The sequence below is a fragment of the Apium graveolens genome, chromosome 4 (genome assembly GCF_009905375.1).
Source record: "Apium graveolens cultivar Ventura chromosome 4, ASM990537v1, whole genome shotgun sequence".
Classification (NCBI taxonomy): Eukaryota; Viridiplantae; Streptophyta; class Magnoliopsida; order Apiales; family Apiaceae; genus Apium; species Apium graveolens.
The window spans coordinates 62,232,338-62,248,432 of record NC_133650.1 but is presented as its reverse complement, the minus strand read 5'-3'; positions in this window follow the sequence as shown (position 1 = coordinate 62,248,432).

Genomic DNA, 16,095 nt, shown 5'->3' with positions numbered 1-16,095 from the left:
TCTTTGGTCTTGGCACTAGGGTCCAGACTTTATTTCTTTCAAATTCATTTAATTCTTTCTCCATTGCTTGCACCCAATCAGCATCTTGAAGAGCTTCTTCCACTTTCTTTAGTTCAGTCTGAGATAGAAAGGAATGATAGAGACATTCATTTGTTGTTGTTGTTCTAGTTCTGACACCTGCTTCAGGATCTCCAATTATTAAGTCAGGTGTGTGTTATTTAGTCCACTTCCTTGTAGATGGAAGTTGATCTCTAGAACTGAATCCTCTCCATGATCTATGTTGTCTCCATCAGCATTTTCTGATGCTCCCCCTGAAGTTATGCTCTCTGAGATTCCAGAATTTGAGTTGGATCCTTCAGGAATAGAAGAATTAGAGTTTCCAGAATTGTCAGAATTTGGCTCATCAGAACTTGATGAATCAGAACTTGAAGAGCCAGTGACTGGTTCTGATGCTTCTTGAGAGTCTTCAGGTGTGGTATGATCATCAGCTTGCTCCCCCTGAACAGGTGCATTTTCCTTTGGAGCAATTACCACAGTTTCAATGACATCAGAGTTTAACCCATCAGAACTTACATGATCAGGATTTAGGTCATCAGAATTTACAGAATTAGAATTCACATCTTCATTTTCAAATCTCAGCTGATCATGATCAATGAAATCTTTAAGTCCAGTAATCTTCTTATCATCAAAAGATACATTGATAGATTCCATGACAACTCTTGTTCTTAAATTGTAGACTTTGAAGGCTTTTGTGGAAAGTGGATATCCAACAAAAATTCCTTCATCAGCTTTTAGATCAAATTTTGACAGCTGTTCAGGATGAGTCTTAAGAACAAAACACTTGTATCCAAATACATGCAAGTATTTCAGATTTGGCTTCTTTTTCTTCACCATCTCATATGGTGTTTTCCATTCTTGTTTATGAGTGTAGCATTCTGTGTAAAACAAGCAGTCTGCACAGCTTCAGCCCAAAAATAGGTTGGTAGCTTTGCTTCATCAAGCATAGTTCGTGCAACTTCAATAAGAGTCATGTTCTTTCTTTCTACAACTCCATTCTGCTGTAGAGTTCCGGGTGCAGAAAATTCATGCTTTATTCCTTGCTCTTTGCAGAACTCTTCCATGATTGAATTCTTGAACTTAGTGCAATTATCACTTCTTATTATTTTAACAGAATCTTTGACTAACTTATCCAGCTGACTGACATGATCAGTTAGAGTAGATGTAGTTTCATTCTTCTTGTGCAAGAAATACACCCAAGTGTATCTTGTGAACTCATCCACTATAACCATAGCATATTTCTTCTTTGCAATAGACATGACATTGACTGGACCAAATAGATCAACATGCAGTAAGTAATAAGGCTCAAGAATTGACGATTCAGTTTTGCTCTTGAATGAAGATTTCCTTTGTTTTGCCTTTTGACATGAGTCACAAAGACCATCAGGAGCAAATATTGATTTTGGCAGTCCTCTCACAAGATCTTTATTTACTAGCTCATTTATGTTGTTGAAATTTAAATGAGAGAGTCTCTTGTGCCAATTCTGGCTTTCTTCAATTGATGCTCTGCTTAACAGACAGATTGCAGAACCATCATAATTTGTTGAAAGTCTGGCTTCATATATGTTACCATGTCTGTAACATTTCAGAACCACTTTTCATGTATAATTACTTACAACTTCACAGTGTTCTTCAAAGAAATCCACAAGATAACCTCTATCACAGATTTGACTCACACTTAGCAGATTGTGTTTAAGTCCTAAGATAAGAGCTACTGTTTCAATTATGACATTCCCAAGATTGATATTGCCATATCCCAGAGTCTTTCCCATGTTTCCATCTCCATAAGAAACTCCTGGGCCAGCTTTCTCCACAAAGTCTGATAGCAAGACTTTATTTTCAGTCATATATCCTGAACATCCACTGTCCAGAACCAGGATATTTTTCCTGTTGCCCTGCAATCATAAAGACCACTATTGATTAGTTTTAGGGACCCAGACTTGCTTGGATCCTTTGGCCTTGTTAAGTTTGTTAGCATTTGCAGCGGATTTAGTTTTAAAGTTTATGCTAACATGCTTTTTATCAGACTTTATATCATACTTTGCATCAGAATTTATACTAGAAGGAATTATACTAACTTTCTTTAAAGAAGGTTTTATTTCATAATAATCATAGTACAGACTATGATATTCCTTACAAATATAAATAGAATGCCATAAAATACCACAATGGAAACAAGGATTTTGTGGTTTAAACCTAACAGACTGACTCTTAACTCCTGATCTAGGAGGTAAAGAGTTTATATCTTTATTTTTCCTGCAAAAAGAAGCAAGATGGTTAGAGTTTCCACAATTATAACATTTCTTTCTAGGAGCATTAGGAACATGCATATAATTATTACTTTTATTCACACCTTCCTTTTCATTCCTATTTTTCCTAGCTTCCTTTACCTTGTTCACATTTTTAATTTCTTTTAGCTTATACTTAAGCTGCTTCTTTGTCATTAAGTCAATGTTTACAAAAGCTGGTTTATCCTGTTTTAATTTGTCAGAAGTTGACTTTTCTTTGACTTCTGTTTTAGAGTCTTTCATCTCTTCAGAATCAAACACAACAGTTTTTGCAACAAACTTAACAGGATTTACCTTTGGCTTAACTGGCAAAGTCCCTTTCTCACTTTTACCATCTTTATAACCTAACTCTTCTTTCCAGTTTCCACTACTTAGAATATTCTGAGTTGTCTTGCCTGAGTTAGTCCAAGTCCTGATGATTTCTATTTCATTTTCTAATTCAGTTTTTAGATAATCATTATGTTTAAGCAATTCATTCTTAACATACACAGCATTATCTCTCTCTGTCTGATTAGTGTTCATCTTGACTAACTCTTCTTCAAGATAGCTATTTCTGTTTTTGTACTTTAGATTTTCAGATTTTAATCTTTCATTCTCTAAAGTCTGATCTATATAGCTAATATAAATGTTTTTCAGAAATAATCTTAACTCGGTAATATCTTCTGTATCAAAAGCAAGAGTTGATAGAGGTACCTCTAGTTTAGCAGCAACAGAACTGCTATAAGCATTTGCCATTAAGGCATAGTTCACCTCTTCTTCAGCTTCTGAAGTGTCTACCCAGTTTTTCTTATTTGTGATAAGTTCCTGGCCTTTATAACCTTTTCCTTTCTTGCAATCAGGAGAGATGTGGCCACTTTTACCACAATTGTAGCATTTGACATTTGAGTTGTCTCCTTTGTCAAACTTTCTCCTTTGCCTTCAGACTTTCTGAGCCCTTTCTTGTCAGAACTTCCACCTTTCCTGGAAAACTTCTTACACTTTCTGAATTTCTTATAGGTTATCTTTGTGATACCCTTCACCATAAGAGCACACAGTTGTATAATCTCTGCATCAACATCCACTTCAGATAAATTTTCAGGTTCCGAATCATCATCATCAGAATCCGATGACTCAAAATCAGACTGTATGATGAGAGCCTTTCCTTTTGCCTTCATAGAGACAATTGGCTTTTCTTCAGCCTTTAAAGCAACTATCTTAGACTTCCCTCCATACCTCTTCTTTCTTTACTCTATCTCAAGTTCATGAGTCTTGAGCATCCCATAGATTTCATCAAGAGACATATCAGCAAGTTCATAGTTGTCTCTTATTGTAGTAGCTGACAAATCCCACTTTTCAGGAAGAGCTAGTAGGAATTTCAGATTTGAATCTTCTGTGTCATATTCCTTATCCACTAGTGACAGATCATTCAACAACTTTGTGAATCTATCATATGTATCAGTTAGTGACTCATCAGATTTTGAGTCAAAGTGCTCATACTCATGTGTGAGTATTGTCTTCTTGTTCTTTTTGATTGCATTGGTTCCTTGACATCTCACTTCCAATGCATCCCAGATTTCTTTTGTAGTCTTGCATCCAATCACCCTGTTTGACATGACAATTGTCAAGTGCACTATGAAGCAAGTGTCTTACTTTTGCATCCTTGCCTAGTGAAGAGATGTCTTCAGTAATGTAATCTCTCTTTTCTTTGGGAATCATCCTCTGTGGCTCATTCCCAACTGTAACAGAAAGCTTTGCGGGCTTGTGTAGACCATCATAAATTCTGTCTAAATATTCTGAATCTGTAACTTCCAGAAACATGGTCATATTCACACTCCATACAGAGTACTCAGACACCTTGAGCAAAGGAACCCTGATGGTTTCATATCTACTGGTGTTTTGAATGGGTTGAACCTTTGTAGGTTCTTGAGGGTCTGGTATTTTGCTTGTTCAGACATGATTGATTGTTTGTTTGGATCTTAACTGTTTATAAGCTTAACAGATTGGCTCTGATACCACTTGTTAGGCCTCAATGATACTATAGAAGGGGGTTGAATATAGTATCTACAATCAATTCGATTATGAACACAAGTATATAACAGAAAACAAGTTTATTCAATATATCAAACTCTGTTACAGTAGGTTTAATCTACTCTTTCAGTGATGTATGATATGAGTAAGAGCTTCTAGGGTTACAATGAATAATATTCTCGAGAATGATAACACTTATAGTATAAACCCTAATCTGTGTTTATATAATACACAGTTACAAGATATCTTCTAATTGATATGAAATATATCTCTTCCTAAAATATATCAATCAGATATTATCTACTGCAGTCCTATAGCTGTCCAATTCTTCATGCATATCTTTACTTGTTTAATCCAGATCCTCTCATGTAAATCAGCCGCTTTTCATCCCTGAAGTATATCCGCACTTAAGTCCTGACATAAGTTCTGACGCCTTAAGTTCTGATAACTTCCTGTCTTCAGTAAGTTTTGATTTCTAGTTAAGTTCTAATATTCTAATAATAAGTTCTGAAACTAAACAAATCAGATTAGACATGACATCACAAATATATCTAATATATGTAAAGAGTGCATTTCTAAATGGAGAACTCGAAGAGGAAGTTTATATTGAACAACCTCAGGGTTCGTTGATCCAAAATATCCAGATCATGTCTACTTAGTGGATAAAGCACTTTATGGACTAAAACAAGCTCCTAGGGCCTGGTATGAAACACTTGCTCTATTTCTGTTAGAAAGTGGTTTCGCAAGAGGTACAATTGAAAAAACTCTCTTTTATAAATACCATGGTAAGGACTTGTTATTAGTATATATATATGTTGATGATATCATTTTTGGTTCTACTAATGATAAACTTTGTGAGAGATTTGCAAATCTAATACAATCTAGATATCAAATGAGTATGATGGGAGAATTGAGTTATTTTCTGGAGTTACAAGTAAATCATATTGATGAAGGGATCTTCATAAATCAAGCCAAATACACCAGGAATTTGCTCAAAAGATTTGGAATGCAAGACAGTTCAACTGCATCAACTCCCATTTGGAATGCAAGACAGTTCAACTACATCAACTCCCATGGCCACTGCAACCAAGTTAGATTTAAATACTGGTTCATCAGTAGATATAACTAACTACAGAGGTACGATTCGCTCACTTCTATATTTGAATACTAGTAGACCTGACATCATGTATGCTACATGTCTCTGTGCAAGGTTCCAAACTGATCCTAGGGAACCTCATCTATTAGTTGTGAAAATAATTTTTAAATATCTCAAATGCACCATGAATCTTGGATTATGGTATCTTAGAGATTCAGATTTTAAGCTAATTGGATATTCAGATGCTGATTTTACAGGATGCAAAATAGACAGGAAAATCACTTCTGGAAGCTGCCAATTTCTTGGTGGCAGATTGAATTCTTGGTTTAGCAAAAAACAAAAGTCCATTTCCACATCAACTGCAGAAGATGAATAAATTTCTGTAGGAAGCTGTTGTGCTCAAATTCTATTGATGAAGAATTAGTTACTGGATTATGGGTTAGATTATTCTTCTACTCCTATATATTTTGATAATCAAAGTGCTATTACAATGACAGGAAATCCAGTACAGCATTCGATGACTAAACACATCAGCATTAGGTACCATTTCATAAGGGAACGTGTGGAAGAATGTATATTGGAATTGGTCTTTCTTCCAACAGATCAGCAATTAGCAGATATATTCACCAAGCCTTTCTGTGAAGCTATCTTCACAAGATTGGTGAATGAATTGGGAATGATATCAGGACATTTCTCAAACTCTAATAATTAAGGAATAACTACTGATAGTTAGAGTATGGTATCTTATTATTATATATCAATACTTGCTAAATACTGATTATAGTGTTAAATTCAGATGTCATGAAAGCATGCAATTAATATCTATTAATCTAAAGCTGCATGTTAAACTTTGATTATGTGTATAAGCTCTGATATTGGTAAAACTTGGTTTGAGTGATAAATCCTGTTAGTAGTTGTTAAATTCTGATATTAGTCAAACTTGTGTTGACTGATAAATCCTGATAGTTGTTGATTAAATACTGATAATGGTCAAACTCTGATGGACTTTTATATTCTGATGATAATTTTTGAATTTATTCATATATTATTTTAATTAGTATTTTAATTACAGGTTTGATTTGCAAGTGGAAGAACATATACAAAATATTAAGGAGCAATTGATATCACAGAAGAAATTGATGAAATCTTTAATTCTAATCTCATGAGACTTATGATATTTGAGTGTTCTTGTCTATCAAAATGTCTAACCATATATATGTCTCAAAAGTATGATAATATCGAACAAGGCACATCATTTGAAACTCACTTTTTCTCTCAAAGGAAGTTATCAACACTCAATCAACATATCACAAATCTGATATCTCAAATTTATTCTTAAAAATGAAACACTTAAATCCATTTCTCAAATGTTGCCAAAATGAAGTGACATGGTTCATGAACTATGATCACCACTCGGGAACAACATTCAGTTGATAAGAGACTACATGCTGAGGTAGATCTTGATGACACCAATAAAAACACAGGGGTTTCATCATTTTTTACTGAAGACCTCGTGATAGTATTAAATAACCATTCAAGTGTCAGTTCTTTGCAAGAAGAACAAGGTATGAGTGTGACACCCTCCAAACCCGGGTCAGAAGTTTGGGGTTCACAACACACACACACTCAATATATAAATACCTTCTTATGAAAGTAATGTATGCAAAGACCCTTCTTACCATAACCATGGATCGCAACAGGTTAAAGTATGAAAATAAGCCACAACCTTAACTTTTATTACATCGTACCAAATCCCAACTAGTTCTCCTTGCAACTGCTGATATCATTCTTACAATCTTACATAACTCATCTACATTATAAAGCTCCTGCTAACTTGATCCATCTTATCCTTGAATCCTAGCTCGCACTCTGGACTGGGAATCCTCGTTACCAACAATTTCCTTTTTAACTGTAAAATAAGATAAACAGATTTGCAAGAGTGAGCTAACTAGCTCAGCAAGTCATAATAGCAATAACTGAGGTTCAACAATGATCAGTTGAAATGATTCATAAGAATCAAGTTTCTGGATAAGCAATGAATAGAATTGGATATTCTTTTCATTTTAAAAAAAATCAAGGTTAGGTTGCTGATCAGTCACGCACTAACCCCGAGCAAGGCTCCCAGCTTTGCTCTATATACTGGATCCAAGGCACGCATTGGCCTAATCAAACCACGAATCTGATCTGAGCACGAATCTGGTCCACATTTATAAAACCATCCAATTCTAAGACCATTCAATATGATAACCATTGCAATTGAATAAAAATAGAATCATAATTAACATTGATAAATCATTTATCTTAGAGCATAAAACATTTCACAGGTATCACTAGGGAGTATCAAGGTGTAAGTAAGAAGAACGGCTTCAAGCCTGATGAAGAATCAAGTATCTGAAGAACAATGGTTCAATGCTAATGCAGGGTATTGATCTTTGATGTGATAGGGTACTCTAGGGTGTATAAGTTTTTGTATGCTCAATAAATTCTGTTGAAAACTTGGTTCATGGTGTGTATGTATTTGTGGAGTAGTATTGTATTTGTGTGGTTTAATATTTGGGAAAAATCAACGGGTGGTGGTTTACAAGAAATAAAACTTACAACTCAAGCTCAATGATATGATCAGGGTTCAAGGTTGAATAGTTTAAAATGCTTGCAATATAAAACAAGATTTATTTTGAATAATAGCAACATGTTATGAGAAAGTTCAGAAATATTTGTAATACATCTCGAAGAAAGGTTCAGAAGGACTTGCCTTATCATAGATGATTTCCAACTTTACTTGTACTCATCTAACAGTTCTACTCATCAATCACTTTCCTTCTTTTTCTATGCCTTGCTTCTATTCGTCAATCACTCGTCTTCTCTTTCTATGCTTCAATTCTATATACGGATCACTGACTTTCTTTTTCTATGCCTCGCTTGCTCTGCTAGGCATCACAAGTATCTATCAATACTCAATCTCATATCATTCTAACCGTCGCGTAGATGTCATAAGCTTTTATCTACCCTTCGTTTTACCCAAATCCGATTTACGGATTGAAAGTTATGACCAAACCAGTCAAACAACAACCACATAGGCATATAACACATCAAACAGATAGCACATAGCACATAAAATGCAAGATATTCAATTAAAATAATTTTTCAAAGAAGATTCGGGATCAAAATTGTAACGCCCTCCAGACCCGGGGTATAAGTCTGGGGGTTACTAGCTAATCACCAAACCTATACAATCTGATTAACAAATAATAAAGAAATGTATCTAAACCCCTTTAACACTAACCAGGATCTTTTTAGGTTGAAGTATGAAAACAAGAACCACTAACTACTTTCTTACAAACCAAATTCAAAATCTTACAACTCTCTTTATTACAAACCATTGTCTAACCAGTTTTAAACTAATTTCATCTTTTATTCAAACACACACACTAACTATCTGCACTCTACCTGATCGGGAAACTCAAAGCTTTCTTCCTGGATTGGGATCAACACCTTGGGTATGAGAGGATCCCGAGGCTTGACCCGCTTCTTTACCACTCAAGTCCTGATGGATTTCATATTCCTTCTTACCTGAAAATAATAAGGTGAATAACAACAAAAAGGGGTGAGCCAAAAATTGCTCAACAAGTCCGCAATATATAAACAGTGTTAAAGCAGTTTAAATGAATTGGTAACCTGGGTATATCTGCAAAGATATCACCCCGCGAGAATAGAAAGAAGGCCATTGCTGGCGAGTACAAATGAACTAACTGGACACAAGTTCACATCTATACCTGCTGATCAGTCAGGATACAGTACAGATCTATATCCCACTATATAGATCTAGTCGGGCACCCAAGCACTACGACCCATCTCAAGGATCCGGTTATGTTCCGGTCCTTAGGATTAAGTAAACTTAATCCCCAAAAATATCACTATCCAGTCCATGGAGTAGCAACCGGAATAATCGGTATGCTTTGATATATTCTAATCACCAAAATACACCCATGTATATGCGTAGCAATTGAAATATGAACAATGAATTCAAAGGAAAAGGAGAAATCAAGAATCGAAATGAAATATGAACAAGAGAATAACAAGTGTGTATCAGTGTTTATGAACAAAAGTCAAAGAGTGCAAGCGTGATAGGAATCTAAAGAAATATCAGTATTCTGAAATTAGAATAGGGGAACAACTTGCCTTCTGTGCGACTCACTTCAATTATATCACCTTCGTCTATCACCGACTCAACCTGCCTTGCTGGCTTAGCTTCTGTTAGAGAAATAGACTGGTTTAGTCAATTCGTACTTTAATTACGTCTTGAATCGACTTCACATCATTCCTATTGTCTACCCATGCGCTTATGACTGACTCGTATATTATATTTTAACAACTAAGACTCGACTAACCATATAATACACATAAGCACATAATCATTTTTATAGTTAAAATATTTTTTTAGAATCAGAATCGACTCGCTGATCACTCAACTGATCATTATCTGACTCGTTTCCTATTTTTCGGGATTTATCGGACTCGTCTCGGCGCACGATTCGTCTTATAATCAAATAAATAAAAAATTCAACTAATTTCTAGAAGAAATTAGGTTTTAATATTATTTTTAATGAAACTATTTTATTTTTCTGAGTCAAAGGGCTTTCATTTTGCTCGAATCGGACTAACGGTCTATTTAATATCAATTAAACACTGATAATTTAATTTATTATTCAATATAAATAATTATTACTAATTTTTAAATCCTAAAATAATTTTAAATAATTATTTAAGAAAAATCAGAATTGAAAATGATTTTTCTATAATTTTTGGAATTAAAATGAATTTATTATAATTTATTAAAAATTATTTGATTAATTATCAAAATAATTAATAATTTTTAAATAATTATTAAATAATAAATAAATAATAAATAATTGAGAAAATAATTAAACCTGATTTTTAGAAAATATTTCAGAATTATTTATAATATAAATTAATTAATTAAATAATTAATTAATCAATTTATAAAATAAATAAAACTAATTTTTAAAATTAATAAAAATAAAAAGTAAAAATAATTTCCAAAAACATTTGTCAGAACTGAAATCCCTGACAAAACAGATCAAACATAGGTCAACTGGACGAGTTAAACGGGTCAAAATCCGGGTCGTGAAGAACACGCCGGACTTTGCCCAGAATCCGGCCACCGAAGTAACTTCCGGCCAGCCATTTTCAGGCCAAAAACGGAACCGTTTGGTTTGTTTTTAAGCTGGGAACAATTCCAAATCGTTTTGGCAATCTAATTCTGGCAACAGCATCACGGAATAACCCTCAGGTCACCTTTTCCGATCAAACCGACTTCATCTCCGGCGAAGTATCAATTTTCTTCGTTTGTATGATGTTAATAGCTTAAATCAAAGCTTGTTAAATACAGAATCAAAGCCCTAACACCCTATATACCTCAGCTTTCTCTAAATCAAAAACGTACAAATCAAAATTGACTATAAACCCTAGATATCGAACTATCAATTCAAGCAATCTTCAGTAAAATTATTTAGCAGAAATCAGTTAGAAATCATCAGACAAAGCTATTCATAACATCAATTTCAACAAATAACCTCAGAATCAAAAAGTACCAAATCGGGCATAAACCCTAGAAATCGAAAATCAAAAATAACAACTCAAAACTTGAAATTAATGGAAGAAACAGAAAGAATAGATCGAAACCTGTGATTTGAGTACTCGAACTGCTTGATTTGGTGCAGAAATCGGATCAAAATCAGTGTTAGATTGTTCAACCCGAATTCAAAACCCGACCCGGTTCTTGAGAGAAATTTCTAATTTTCTGATTTTTAATTACTTAATTAAAAATAAGTAAATAAAAATTAGGCTTTTTATAGTAGTGAAATTAATAATCCTAATTAAAATTAAGGCCCTAATTCTACACTTTTTAAATTAATAGGCCTCTAATTTTATAATTTTTGAGTATTAAAATTTAATTTATAAATATTTTATATATACAATATCTATGCCAAAATTTTCCAAAAATTGTGAATAATGCAAAAATACAAAGAAATGGTATAAATGAAAGCCTATAATTTTATAAAAATAAAAATGTGATTTTTGTGGGGGTTTTAACACCCAATGGGGCCCGGAAAAGTCATTTTTCACAAAACGAGAAAATTTATAAAATACCTAGATGTCTAGAATATTGCGATGGTAAAAGTCGTTTGATGAAAAATAAGGCCCATTATTTTATTTGAAATACCTGCTTTAAAATCATGATTCGGGTCGTAAAACGTTTGAAATGAAAGCTATAGATGCAAAATAAAATATCTGAAATATATCTTAAAAATACCGGGATGAGACATAATACACGTAACATATAGCAATTAGGGTTTGACAGTTAATTCCACATAAATGACACATTAACACACATAATTTATTATTAATATGATATAATACAGACGTAAATTTCCCAGACGTTACAAAAATGATTTTCCGGATATTTATTACGAATTTTTGAACATTTTTTGGAATTAAAATTGGACTCCGAATCATTTTATAATTAAATAATAGGGTTCGAACACCCGAATTTGATTTTAAAATAATTTTATAATAATTATCGACCTTTGAAAATAATTTAAAATAATATTTTAAAGCTCGAGACTATTTTTTGGGATTTTAATATCAAAAATAAATAATTAAATCCAATTAAATAATCAATTAAAATTAATTAATAACTAATTGAATTAATTAATAAATTAATATTTAAATTAATTGACTAATTAAATAATTAATTATCAACTAAAATTAATTAATTAAATAATTAAGATTTATTTTTATATAAAAATAATTTTCAGAAATTAAATAATAAATTTTTGGAATTTTTAAATAATTAAAATAATTTTCTGAAAATATTATAAAAAGAAATCCGATTTTTATAAAATTTTAAAACAACAATCTCGTTTTTGTAATAGTTTGAAACAACAATATAAAATTTGCAACTTTGGCAAACTGGGGGTATTAAATGGTACCATCGTCTTCCCCGTTGCCGCCGGTCAGTCGCCATTAACGGCGACTGGAGCTTTTCCGGCCACCTAAAACCATACCCAGAATCGGCTGAAATTAACAGGAAGCAAAGCCCTGGCTTCCAGGAACAGTATCGTACAAACACAAATCACAAACACTTCCTGAACAAGCAGGAAAAACTGGTCAAAGTTTACGCCACTGTCGACCTTCATTTTCCGACCAACGGTTTCCGGCTATCGCTTGTTCATCACAATTTGTGGCGCCCTCCAAACCCGGGTCAGAAGTTTGGGGTCCACACACACACATACCTTATTAATAGCCTGCTTATAACAATGATAAAGATAATAATAATATGCAGTGACCCTACTTACCAACTACCACGGACCGCAACAGGTTAAAGTATGCACACAAGCCAAACACACCTACTTATATTACAAACGTTCAAATCCCAACTATTCCAAACTCAGAACTGAGTATTAAACATTATAACAAACTTTTACAAACTTAAATTATCCCAAAAGAAGCCTACTAGCCTAGCTCGATCAACCTGAACCCCTAGCTCTCGCGCTGGACTGGGGATCCTCGGTACCAACCGGTTCCTTCTTAACTGAAAAAGAACATAAACAACATCGCACAAATGAGCTAACTAGCTCAGCAAGTCATAATGACAAAAATGAGAATAATGATCATCAGGGAAATATGGTTATGATATCAAGTGAACAATGGATTACGATTTAGAATTGGATATTATATTTTCGTTTTAAAAACCAAGGTTAGGCTGCTGATCAGTCACGCACTAACCTCGAGCAGAGCACACAGCACTGCTCTAACTACTGGATCCAAGGCACACATTGGCCTAACTTGACCATTATATGGTCTGACCACGAATCTGGTCCATAATTTTATAAAAACAATCCAATTCTACCAGAATAACAGAATAAGCAGTAATAAATAATAAACAGGATCATTAACAACATTGGACGTTCAATAATGAAAATGGTTTCAATCTGTGTAGAGATCAATATGGCATTTCCAAAGCTTGACTGTTAGGTAATGAAAGAATTGGATAACAACGGAATCAACATTTCAGGGTTCCAAGGATTTGGTCTTTTAAAGCATAAGATACAATGGTTTGAATGTGTAAGCAATCTGGTTCAATCTTTAATATTTAGTTTGTATATATTTGTGGAGTAGTATCGTATATTTGAGGTTCGTATTTGGGTATACAACAATCAATGGTCTAGAAAGAATCAGGTTTACGGCTCAAGATCAATAACTGGAATCAAGGTTTAGGGTTCAGTGCTTCAAAGCACTTGCAATATACAACAGGAATATCAATTACTGCAATATCTCGAGAAAGTTCAGAACACTTGCCTGGTACTAGCTTACTACACTGCACTTGCTCTTAATCACCACTGTCTTACTCCTTGACTATCTGTTTCCCTTTCCTATGCCTTGCCTCTTCTGCTCACATATCATAAGCATCTATCAATATTTAACTCACACGATTCTATTCGGCACATACTTCTATCTACCCTTCGTTTTACCCAAATCCGATTAACGGATTGAAAGTTATGCAATAAATAAGTAAACATCGAATATATAGACCGACAGTTAACCGACAAGTCACATATAACACATAACACGTCACATAATCAATGATATATCATTTACAAAGAAGTCTCGGGTCATAAATAGGCTTTCGGATATTCAAAATGATTTTTAAAACATTTTTCGGAATTAAAATAGATCGTTGAATCAATTTCGAAGTAATAAATAGGGTTCGGTTGGCCAATTCTGGCTTCAAAACAATTTCATAATAATTATCGAGCCTTGAAAATAATTTAAAATAATATTTTAAAGCTCGAAACTATTTTTCGGAATTTTTAAATCATTTTTAAGTAATTAAATCTATTTAAATAATTAATTAAAATCAATTAATAATTAATTAAATCAATTAATCAATCAATTTTCGAATTAATTGACCAATTAATCAATTAAAAATTAACTCAAATTAATTAACTAATTAATTCAGATTTATTTTTAAATTAAAAATAATTTTTGGAATTAAAATAATAATTTTAGAATTTTCAGAAATTAAAATCGAATTTTTATAATTAAAATAAATAGGAAATATGATTTTTGAATATTTTTAAAACAGGAATCCTAAATTTGCAAACTCTGGAAACTTCAGGGACCAAACTTCATCGTCCCCAAAAGTCTAGGTATCAAACTGCAATTTACACCCCCCGTCGCCGAAAAATACAGGGGTGGCCGGAGAATTCGATTCCGGCACCCTCACCTCACCACAAGCTCCCGATCACATCTACAGACAACCAGGAATCGATTCATGCAATCAAAACATATTAATAACCCCAGAGTTGGCCAGAAATTGGCCAAGAACATCGCCGGTTTCCGGCGAAACATTGAAAATTTATAAAGACAAATCCCTACGATTCAAGCATCCTCTGTTAACGAGCTATATACCAATCGATTGCAAATTTCATAAGGAACATAATCCACTATAAATCAACATCTAATAACCCCTAAATCAAAAAGCCCCAAATTTCAATTGAAAACATTCATACGGGTTATAAACCCTAATTTTAAAATTCGAGAATTAAACAAACTTTTGAGCATGTTATTGAACTCCAAATCAGACGTATGACATATGAAAATCATCAGGAAAACAAGCTCTACAACATGCAATCATCAAATCATACAAACAATCATCCGAACAAAAATTCATATTTTTAATAAAAATAATTCGAAAATAAATAAATTTTCAGAAAATAAACCTTGATTTCTGCAGTGATTTGGAACACAGAATCTGATAGAACACCTCAAGACCTTTGGATTGAGTACTCGATCTTTGAAAACAGAGATTAATAACACTTTCGTTTTTCTGTTTGATTCTCGGAAGATTATATGAATATAGGGTTTTTCTGTGGAAAATTATATAATTAACTGCTGCAAATGATTTTGATACGAAATAAAATACGGGAAAAGGCTATTTATAATTACGGAAAATCAGTATCCCGTTGGATCATTCCGGATATAAAACGGTATGTTTATTTATAAAAACTGATCCAACCGGTATCGGTTTTGGAGACAATTATCCAAATCAGTACAATTTGTACTGCGGTCTTGGTCTCAGTGCCTGGTTACACGTACTACGAGGTGATAATTGGGATAGTTTAATAAAAAGCTCCCGTTTATCGAAAATACGAGTTTTATTGATTTACCAGAACAAATATTGTATCGAAAATGTTACGCCGGGACCCGCGCAGGACAAACCGTACGCCGGATCGAAAAAGTCGAAACATGGAATATGCTTGGAATATTACAATTAGGTTAGGAAGGAGTTCTCGAAAGAGTTTCGGGTTCCAAAAACGTAACAACGGATGACGTCGGTTGGTTCCCGTTTTTATAAAATAGATTTTAAATACTCGGAAAAAGATTTTATAAATTTCATATGATCCTTATAAATCCATAAATCAACATAAAAATAATTAGGAAGATATGACAATTATCTATATTTTATTTTGGACATATAAAAATTAAAATACTCAATTAATAATATTTTTAAACATCCAAACACATTTAACACTTAACACATAATTCACAGAATAGATACGG